Genomic DNA, 11,695 nt, shown 5'->3' with positions numbered 1-11,695 from the left:
AAAGGAAGGAAGGAAGGAAGGAAGGAAGGAAGGAAGGAAGGAAGGAAGGAAGGAAGGAAGGAAGGAAGGATGGAAGGAAGGAAGGAAAGAAGGAAGGAAAGGAAAGAAAAGGACTCATAGAAGGCAGGCAAATGTTAAAATCTTAACCAGTTTTCCAGACAAGACTGAAATGCACCTCACAGCCAGTATGTTCATGGCAGAGAAGGTGAGTGGTCTATGTCCTTCTCATTTGCCCTTTAGGTGTGGCAGATGATTTACCTGAAATGGAGCCCACTCTGTATTTCTAGCACAGAGGACCACACTCTTGTCAGAAAGAGAGATTTCCATTTTAGAAACTTAATTCAAGAATCTTTTATTGCCTTAAAGTATTGAAAGTCCCTAATCTTGATATGTTAAACAGTAACAAAGGAAATACACAAAAAATCCCTTTCTTGTGGAATGAAACGTTTATCCCTTGTTTCCTTTTTATTTCCATTTGAACAGAAACACTTTCTGTAAGTTTTCTTTTTCCTTTCCTTTCCTTTTTTTTTTTTACTTCCAATGCGTTAAACTCTAGTGAATATTGCATAAATTGATTGTGATTGTAGTAGAAATCCTTTTAGCTGGGTTTAAGTCTTGATTCATACTTTTAATTATATATTGCTTTCTGAAATAGTCTCATTAAATGCTGAGTCCATAAGCTTATCTTTATGAAGTACTTCGAGCTGTAGCTAAGCCTTTTAACCCTCAAGGAAATAGATGAAAGAATGGAAGATTCTGTCAGGAATGTTTGAAAGATATTTACGATGCATACCTTCGGTCCTTAAGTTTCTGTATCAAGCAGCAAGATATTAAAAGCTATTTTCTGGATTCAATTTTATTATTTTTGTGTGTGTGCATATGTGATGAAAGATTTCCATTTAGATTATTAGTTAAAATATTCAAAGCTTTTCATTTCGGTTTTAACCAAAGTTACTAATCTATGGAGTTAGTTTCCCAGAGCTGCCATAAAGTAGCACACTCTGGGTTGCCTAAAACAACAGGCATTTATTGCTTCATAGTTCTAGAGGCTAGAAGTTCAAAATCAAGGTGTCAGCATGACCATCCTCCCCCACTCTATGGATGATATCTGGCAATCCTTGACCTTGCTTGACTTGAAGCTGCATCACTGCCATCTCTGCCTTCATTGTCACCGTAGCCTTCTGCCTTGTCTCCGTGACTCTGTATCTTTTCCTCTCCTTATAAGGGTGCCAGTCATTGGGTTTTGGACCCACCTTAATCCAGTATGATGACCTCATCTTAACTAATTACATCTGTAGGACCTTTTTTTCCAATTGAGGTCACATTCTGAGGTTCTGGGTGGACTTGAATTTGTTTGGAGGGGGACTTTATTCTACCTAGTATACCTGCTATGTATAAAATAAGGAGATTAAGACATTAAAAAAGTATATTTATAACTTTACTTGGGATGCATGTTTTTGATAAGAGGGAGAACCCCACTGTAAAACTTCTCTGGCACTCTTTCATGGTCTCCAATTAAGAAGGATCAAGGACATGGGCACTGAGACAGCTCTTCTCTTCCCAGAGGGAGCAAGTTTGGACAAATGCCCAATGGCTGATGTTCTTCAATCAGCTTACATCTGTTAATAAGATTGATTTTTGCAGAATTTCTTAATTAATAGACGAAGTCTCTATAAAGTCTCCAGGAAAGTCATTTTAGCAAAGAGAGACATGCTTATTTTCAAACTAAAACTTAATATTTTTTTGGCAAATTGAAGTTCTGCTTTTCATATTCATTCTCTTTGTGAGTAGCTTGTAGACTCTTGTGCTCATGTTATGAATGATTGCAGGCATCTATAGGATTTCTTGAGCGACAGGGCCAGTGTTATTCACTTACGTATTCACAAAATTCACAAGATTTTTCTACATAGCAGGTGCTCCAAATATATATATGTAAAGTTTTTTGGTACAGTTTATTTGTATTTCTCTCTTTTTTTCCCCTCATGGATATCACCTCCAAAATTCTGCATCATGCCTTGATAGTTGTTGTTTTATAAATATTTAAGTCATTTAGTAATTATTTGATTTGAGGACTTCCACCTCCAATCAAGATGGAGGGATATGAATTAGATGTCTCCTCCCATTTGGATATGTGAAGAGGTGGATGAATCATGACAGTTTATTACACTCTCCTCTTCTCCCATAACCACTTATACTATTTTTTTCTTTTTCTTTTGTCGAAATGGATATCATTCGATATGGTTCAAAGTACTTTATATTACAAAATGAGCTATAGGTTTATTCATCCCACAATTTAATCAAATATATAAATATGTAAATGATAGTATTTTTCATATTGGTGACTTCATTACCTCACAGTTGCCATTAATTATATTTAGGTGTATGTGGTTCTAAGTACTGAATCCAGGTATGATGGAGGACAATGGAAATATAGTGCTCGTATGTGGATTTTGAATCTCTTCCTTAACCTAACCAGACTCTTAGGTTAGATAGCTCATTTATAGTAAAACAGCATAAACCTACGTTCTCTTCAAGATTGTTTTTGCTAATGTTGATTCATGCAATTATGAATTAAACTTTTCTTAAATCAGTGATATGTATTCAGTTCTTGGACTCTGATAGGTTTTTGTGTGGAGAAGGGAGCAGAGAGAAGAGTTATGTTTTATCAAGCATCTCTGGGATGACCCGAAGTCCACAAAGTAATCATGCCACCAACTGATATTAGCCAAAGGAGTCTCGCTCCAGATCAAATTCTCGGCATAAAATATGGAAACTCTTTGCAGTCTACCAACTCTCACTTAAGTTGAGTAAGGTTAGAGAATGGTCTCAAGCTAGTTAGCTGATAAATCCTCTGGTTCTATTATCTAATATTGGTTTTCTATTCTTATTGTTATATAATCATTCACCACGATACACTTTTTTCCTGCTGCTAAGAACTCCAGAAATTCCCCATAGAAACTGGGCAATATGATTTTTTACTTATTAATAAAATCAAATTCATACAAACGGTCACTTAAAAAATGAATAATATTTTATATCCATTTCGATTTATATATAGCTGGGAAAAAATTCCATGATAACCAACATGGTACCCTTTGCATTGCCTTGATTTTTTTGACATCGAGGACGTGTCAGTTAGACATGCACACATAAATACGGACACACATGCACAGTCACACATTCCACATATAATGCTTTTAACTCTGAGAAAATTACTGATGTTTAGAATATATAGATTAGGTAGATAGCACATCTTTGAGAATGGAACTTTATTAATGCATATACTCATTTGGAAGCGTTTCGTATTGTGCTAACAGGTGCTTCATACATGCATAGTTCTAAAGAAGGAGTTCCTTAATGAATAAAAGAATACATGACCAATGGACTGCTGTCCTTTATTCTAAAAATTATTTGAAACCTAGAGGGTGAGGTTGTTAAAACACTCTTTGAAAGTATATGGAGAGTTCATCATAATTTTGTCCTAAACATTTTGTGTTGGTAGCCTTTCTCAACCATACTATGACCAAATGAAGAGAACAATATATTTGATTTTGTGGCTTTTTATAGTTCTAATGTATATATGCATTACTTATAGAAACTATATGATTTATTAAGTTTAAATTTAAATAGGAATCTTCAAAACAAGTTTAACATAACTCTCTTAAAAAATTTTGTATGTATATTGTGTCCAGAATTACCTATTTAAAAATAAAATGAGGCAATTCCAGTTTGAACACAAATAACCTTCAATATAATTATAGGTTCAAATCAATTGTGGTTTTTCCCTTTTATATTCTTTATTCATATATGTGTTTGCTTCTGAGGTTTGTAGCCTGAAATAATTTGTAGATTTAGCATGGTCTGATGGATATACAGAAAGACAGAAAGATCAATGGGTAGAAATCTCTATATCCTTTATATTTTTGTGATATCGCCATTAAATGGGATGATGATTTCATATTATTTCTTTGATTAAAATAAGATCTATTTTCTGAATATCGATCTACAAATTGTCTATGTGTATATTTCAATCACTATGAGTTGTCTACTACGGCTAAATTTCTTCTAGCTATAGTCATTTTAATACTTACAGAGAATAAAGTAGCTTCAAATATTGTATGTGTAATTTGAAAATAAATGGCCTGTTATTTTTTTTGATGGGCTATGTTGACATGAACATTTAATCAGTGAACTATTCTGTGTGTCGATAATGTTCTACAAAACTGAACTATCATTAAAACGAGAATGTTTTATTTCATGTTATTTTTTCCAAAGTATCTTTATCCCAATTCTTAAAGTAATGGATAATGTATAGATTCTTGTACTTATTGCATTGATGGATACTCTGTTTATAAAATTATCATCTCACACTTCCATCCTGTTTCTTTTCATGCCATTGATGATGTAGCTATTTTGGTTACTCTTTGTAAATGTGATTTAAATATGGATAAAGTTTACTGGAATTGAATTTCACCTAATAACTTAAAAGTAAGCAGTGAAAAAGATTGGGACAGATCAGGCAACTTGGACAGTGATTAAGACATGGGCTTTGGAGTTAGACTGCTAGCATTTGAAACTTGCTTCTCCTCTTACCAGCTGGGTGACCTGGAGCAAGTTACTTAATCTCTCTGGCCAGTGTCTTCTCCATGACAATGGGGTTAATACAACTAGATGCTATTATTTTGAAGGTTAAATGAGTTAGAGTAGATAATTTAATAGAATATGGACCATAACAAATTTTCACAAGATTTTAAAAAATTTCCCATGAATTCAGAAATTAAATATATATTTAATACCTACAGTAGTAGACCGTCATAATTTGTCCTTCTTTTATTAGTTTAAAGTTTATTTGTCAAATTAAAGTTACAGTATGTAAGAAAAGAAAACAAAATAAGACTAACGATTTTAGTAACTAAAATGGCAGAAGAAACCAACTTTTAGTAATCGTCTTTCTTGGGTCAGGTGTTAGTCATTACTCATTATGTTGCACTTCTAAAAAATGAGCGAAGTCTAATAACTGACAACAAGGACAGTATAACCTAATTAAGAGAGAATAAAGTATTTTATAAATTACAGTTCTGTCTTGACAACGTGAATCAGGAAAGACAAATGTATTTACAATCTGCTGAGAGGAATGAATGGCAGAGTGGTAGAACAAGACTGAAATCAAAAGCATAGGGTTTAATCAATGCTTATTCTACTAGAAGAAAAGGTAGTGCTTGCTTTGTCTTCTGTAGGTCAGCAGTAAAATATGAAATTAAATGAGTAGATCTGAAGTAGATAATGAAGAGCCTTAAAGGACTCTTTTGGAATTTTAACCATGTTCTTTTGGCATTTTTTTTTTTTAAGGTAGAATTTTTTTCAGGAAATGAAATCATTACTGTTTAAGTCTAGGCATGATATTTAGGTTGGGTGATGGAACCAGCGCAAAATTAAAGACTATTTAAAGGCATATGCGTTAACAAATAACAAAACCATGAAGTCAGAAAGCAATTAGTTATTTAACAAAATGTATTTAAAAGACATAAAAATTCAAAACTAGTAATAGAAGAAAACAGTGAACTCATATGTTTCTAGTGATCCTGTAAATCAATATGATCTAGAAAAACTTCATAAAAATAGTCATACACTCAATAATTTATTTTGTCCTACTAACTCCACTTTGGGTAATATCTGTGTATTTTATTTATAGATTCATACACATATCCCTATGCATAAGGCTAAATGTGTGTATGTATGTATAGGTTATATGTATATGTATACACACACATATATAGCGATGTAACATAACATGTTGTTATATATCGTATATGAATATATAACATTATACAATATGTAAATTAATCTATTGCTACATAATTTATGAAAACACAAAGTCATTTATAACTGATTAATATTTTAGCATTTATTATTGCTTAAAATAATACACTATAAACTGTAATATTCACTGCAGCCATGCAGATTTGAGAAAAACATATATGCTGGTTACGGTTATATATATTGGAAAAAAAATAAGTTGGTTAAAATATTACAAAAAAAAGAATGTACTCAATGATCAGAACTACTAAAAATGATGAGATGAAAAGAGACTTGACTTTGGGTGGTGAACACACAATGCAATATACATACGATGTATTATTGAATTGTATACTTGAAACCTCTATAATTTTATTAACTAATGTCACCCCAATAAATTTAATTAAAAATAATGAGAAAATATATTTTATATTGTTATTTTCATTATTGTGTCATTTTTACTTTAAATAGTAATAAAATGTCCATTAAATATTATATGTAATAATGTATTCTGAATACCAGACAGGTGAGCTTGTTAAAAATGTAAACCATATTTTATCACTATTATATATCTTTATGTCCCAGAACCTTAGGCAATGCCAGCTCATGGTGAATACTTAATAAATACCTTCAAGAATAAACTAATAAGTGCTAGCACAATGACCAAAGATGAGTGTTGGAAGGATGTTGAAAGGGTGTAGATATGGGAGATACTATGTAAGTAATACTTGTATCTGATACATGTGGCTATCAGAAAAAGAGGGATAACCCTAGTGTTATTTACCATGCTGGGAAACTCGAGAGGATGAAGTTGAGAACATGTCCTTTTTTTCTAACAATGATTTAGAGATAATGGAACCGTATGTGAAATTTACAGTGGGTAGATGCAAATTCTGGACTAAAGCTTATAAAGTGGATATCCACAGATTTGGGAGTTACCCATATACTCAATGAACAAGAAAGGTGACAGAGATAAATGTATAGAGAAAGTGGAGATAGATCAATATATAGGCGATATGGACACGAGATAGATTTAAAATTTAAATTCGATTTGACAAGAATAAGCCATGCCACAGAGTCTAGAGAAAAGATGAGATCTTAGAGGATATTTTAAGTCAGAGGCTGTGTTGATGAATATCAAATGTTACAAGGAGTGAAGGATAAGCAGAAGCGGATGATATTAACTCATTATCTTCCTTCATCATAAGAGTTTACTGACTAGGCACAAAGAAGTAGAGGTGTTTGTTGTCTATTTAAACAGATAATTGGCAATAAAAGAGAAATAAAATGAAGCACAATTGTGGATGATAACACTTTTTAGTCTTGTGTATTGACTCAGAGGGGCCAAAACTCAGAGGGGAGTCTCTGGACTTCCAAAGAAAAAACCAAGGCTAATTGACGAAGGAAGGCTCAGAGGAAGTGGGTGGGAAAGGTTTCATTTCACCCAAAACAGATTTCAATGGAAGCAGAAGATAAACTGGCCTCCTTGCCCATGAGAGCTTAAAAATCAAGCTTTCCTGCCATACATTTGGTTTATTAGACAGAAGGAGATATGTGGCGCATTGTTCAATTTTCTTAACATAAAAACCATGTATTCAGAACATGTCAAGGAGAAAACCAATTATGCTGTATTGAAAGCCAATGAGCTGTGAAGCTGGCCCAGAAATAAAAAGGAAAAAAAAAAAATCAGGTAGAGTAACAAAAATTATGAACGTATGAAAGATAAAAATGTGCAGGAAGCTGGGGAGTAATGGCTGATTCATTGAGTCACAGTTTTAGTTGCCTTTTTAAAACACTAAAATTTATGTTGGCCCAGGAGTCGTCTAATTTTAAAGATAATTGCACTTTATTTCATCATTAGAAGCAATTCAGTTTTACTTCTAAGTTCTCGTGAGCTTCATGATGAAGTATTGGATTTGAATATTTCTGTTTGCTTCTCTCTTTCTCGCTTGCCTGCCTTCCTTCCTTCCTTCTTTCCTTCCCTCCTTTCTTCCTTCTCACCCTCCTTTCTCCCTCTCTCCTTTTGCTTTAAGATCAGTGAATCACTGGAAGGGCATCGCTTATATTCTTTATCACTCTACCTTCTTTTTAATTAATTAGTTTAGTTTTTAAAGCTATACATGATACTATTAGGTAATTCAGATAATCCAGAATGTTACCAATTAAGACCCATGCTCAAAACACCAAGAGTGAATAGGTGTGAGATTTTAGTTCATTTCCTGCTTTTAGAGAAGGGAAAGACAGTTCAATTTTTAATTTTTTAATGAAGCCTCATAATATTTTCAAAGTGGCTAGAACAATTTATATTCTCATCAACAGTGCACACAGGTTCCCTTTTCTCCACATCTTTGCTAGTATTTGTTGTCTCTTGTCTTTCTGATGATAGCCATTCTAACAGGTGTGAGGTGATATCTCGTGGTTTTGATTGGCATTTTCCTAATAATTAGTGATATCAAGTACTTTTTTATGCACTTGTTGACCATTTGTATGTCTTCTTTAGAAAAATTCAGTTCCTCTGCCCATTGTTTAATCAGGTTGTTTGTTTTTCTGCTATTGAGTCGTAAGAGTTTTTTTTTTTAATAAATATGGAGTTTTTGTAAATATATTCTCTCATTCTTTAGGTTGCCTTATTTTGTCAATTATTTATTTTTCTGTGCATAAGCTTGTTAGTTTGATATAGTCTCACTTATTTATTTCTGTTTTTGTTGTTTATGCTTTTGGTGTCATACCCAGGAAATTGCTGCCAGACCAATGTCAAAAAGCTTCTTCCTTTTTTTTACTCTAGGAGTTTTATAGTTTCAGCCTTATGTTGAAATATTTAATCCATTTTGCGTTCATTTATGTGAGCAGTGTAAGATAGGAGTGTCATTTAATTATTCTGCATGCTACAACTGCCTGAGTTCGATGGAAGATTTTTCCCCTAGTTAAGCCTCAAATGAGTTGAGTTCCCAGCCCTGGACCACCTCTGGTCTGGATTCTTGTGAGAGATCCCGAAGCAAATAATCTAGTTAAGATATCCTCAAGTTTCTGACATGCACACACTCTGACATAATAAATGGATGTTATTTAATGCAGCTAAGCTTGTGGCAATGCATTATGCAGCAAACGATACAGATTTCGTTACCTGGAAGTAAGGTGCTACCCTAACGAATACTTAAAAGCATTGGGGTGGCTTTGGAATGGGGCAGTGAGTGGACAGAGGCTGGGAAATTATTGAAAAGCATGATAAAGTCTACATTTTTTTGAACAATTATAAATCAGGACTTCGAGGGCACTGACAGTGATGGCTCAAAAAGTGAGGAACATTTTATATCAAAGGAGAGTAAAGGAGATTCTTGCCACGTACCAGCGGAGAGCTTAGAGAAATTCTCTTCCGCGGTTATGTGGAAAGTAGGACATATAAGTATGAACCTGGTTATTTACCTAGGGAAATCCTGGAACAAAGTGCTGTAGGTGTCACCTGATTTGTTCTTTCTGTTTATAGTATAATGTTAGAGGAGAAGAAAATTTGAGGAAAGGAATATTTAAAAGAATTTGATCATTTTTAAAATTCTGAGCTTTTCCAGATTTAAAAAAAGTGCTAACGTTAAAAAAAGTGTTTCTAAAAACTGTAAAGAATACATAATCATTAAGTAAAACTTGGTAAAGAAAAAAAAAACCTGAGGATATGCCTGCACAACCTTTTCCTAAAACCTCAAAAGATCAATTGAGAATTTAGTCACAAAACTGGTCCTTTAAAGAGATTGAGGTTTTGTCACAGAACATTTCAATCTAACAGTCGGGACTCTAGGAAGCTTAATCACTTTGCCTCTATTCCTCCCAGCATCTAGTCCCAGATGGAGGACTGTAGAAGTGATTTGTGAGTATAGCTCTTGTCTAATAAGTAAACTCCTCTGAAATCGACAAAAGTTCCACACAGCTTTTGAGACAATTTTTTTAGCAAAAACACTGCCAGCTAAGACTGGGGAAAAAAAAAAAAATAGAGTAAAAAATGAAAAGAGACTCTCAGACTTCGGAATTTCTACAGGCAGGAAGCCGGCTGATAAAACTACTTAGGCACCAATACATGGCAGAGGAAGGGTGACTGGTAGGCGGGAGTGAGAATGCAGTGGCAGGAGGGAGGACCACGGAGAATGATTCTCAGGCTTGGAAACTGAATCAAGAAGACATCCGACATTTCCTTGGCTCCATTTGAAAATCACTACAGACAAGTGAATTCTTCACACCTTTATCTTTACCCTTTTGAACAGGAAGGGTAATGCCTGTTATCCTGACCGGTCCACCCCAGTATGTGGATGCAGGTAGAACAGACAACTTGTCTCTTTCATTTTGCAAATTCACAGAGTGAGAAGAATTTCACCTGGGAGCCTCATCCTCACCTGGATCTGATTCAGGTGATGAGCACCTGAACTTAGAATGGATAGTTTAATGGGATGGGACACTTGAGGACCTTGGGAGGAGGGGGGGATGCATTTTTCCCACGGGAGAGACATGAATCACTGGGAGCCAGAAGATGGACTGTGACAGAGGGACTTGACCATGGCCCAAATTGTCCCTACCTCTTGTGTCTGCTCTCCTGTGTAATCTTCTTCCTTTAGGTGGGCGCAGGAACTATGGACTGTGTTCAGTTGAAAATGGCAAAATGAGATGTCACTTCCATAAGCTATTTAACCTGTCCATACCTCCTTTTCTTCATCTGCTGATTGTGAATGGTTATTGGGATGATTAAATTAAATCTAATACAGGAACTTTAGAAGGACTGTTTCTGGGCTTTCCAAAGACAATATACTCACATCCACGATAAGCACTCAATAAGGATCAGCTGGTTTAGACCCTTATGCAACATCTGTCCTATCCTCCCATCCTCCATCCGGTGGTAACAACCATTTTAATTTGTTTTATAAGTTTGGCTTTTTAAAATTCCACCTAACTAACATCATACAGTGCTTCTCTTTCTCTTCCTGACTTATCCCATGCTGTCACAAATCACAGAATGTTCTTATTTCTCAGGACTGAATAATTTTCCATTGTGTGTGTGTGTGTGTGTGTGTGTGTGCGCGCGCTTGTATGTGTGTATACATCACATCTTTCTTACCCTTTCATCTCTTGCTGGAGACTTAGGCTGTCTCCATGTCCTGGCTATTGCAATTAATGCTACAGTAAACGTGGAATTGCCAATATTTCTTTGATGGCATGTTTCCATTTCCTTTGGTTATATACTCAAAAGTGGAAATGCTGATCATATAGTATGTTTATTTTTAATTTTCTGAGGAATACCTTTATTATTTTCCATAGTGGTTGAACCTGTTTGCATTTCCAGCAAAGCCTGGAGATCTAATGCGCAATATATTGAATATAGACAATACTGTATTATAATCATCAAACTTGCTAAGAGACTGGAACTTAATGACTCCTACTAATTAAAACAAAGGATAATTATATAATGTGATAGAGAAGCTAATTACTGTTAAAATGTCAATCATGTTACAATACATAAAGGTATAAATTAACACATTGCATACCTTAAATTTACACATTATTATATGTCAATATATTTCTATTAAAGAAAAGATTAGCTGGTATTCTTTTAAGATTAGTGCTATTATTGTTATTGTTATGTTTAAGTAATTTATGACATTTTAGACAGAATAAAAATGCAGACAGAAAACTATAATTAAACAGACATATGATAAGTATCAAGAGGGAAGCATAGCTAAATTTAGCAGAAGAATTTTGGCAGCAATTGGTTGTATTAGGAAAAGATTCCAGAAAATGTTACTATTTGCACCAGAGCCAAAGCAATGAACTTCATTTTGAAATAGGTTAACACAAGGGGTGGGTGTTCCATTGAAGGGATGTAAAGAACAGTGGTCCAGGGTTGAATATACAACAAGTATAT

Source organism: Pteropus alecto, unplaced genomic scaffold, assembly GCF_000325575.1.
Source record: "Pteropus alecto unplaced genomic scaffold, ASM32557v1 scaffold66, whole genome shotgun sequence".
In the NCBI taxonomy this organism is placed as follows: Eukaryota; Metazoa; Chordata; class Mammalia; order Chiroptera; family Pteropodidae; genus Pteropus; species Pteropus alecto.
This window is presented reverse-complemented; position numbering follows the sequence as displayed.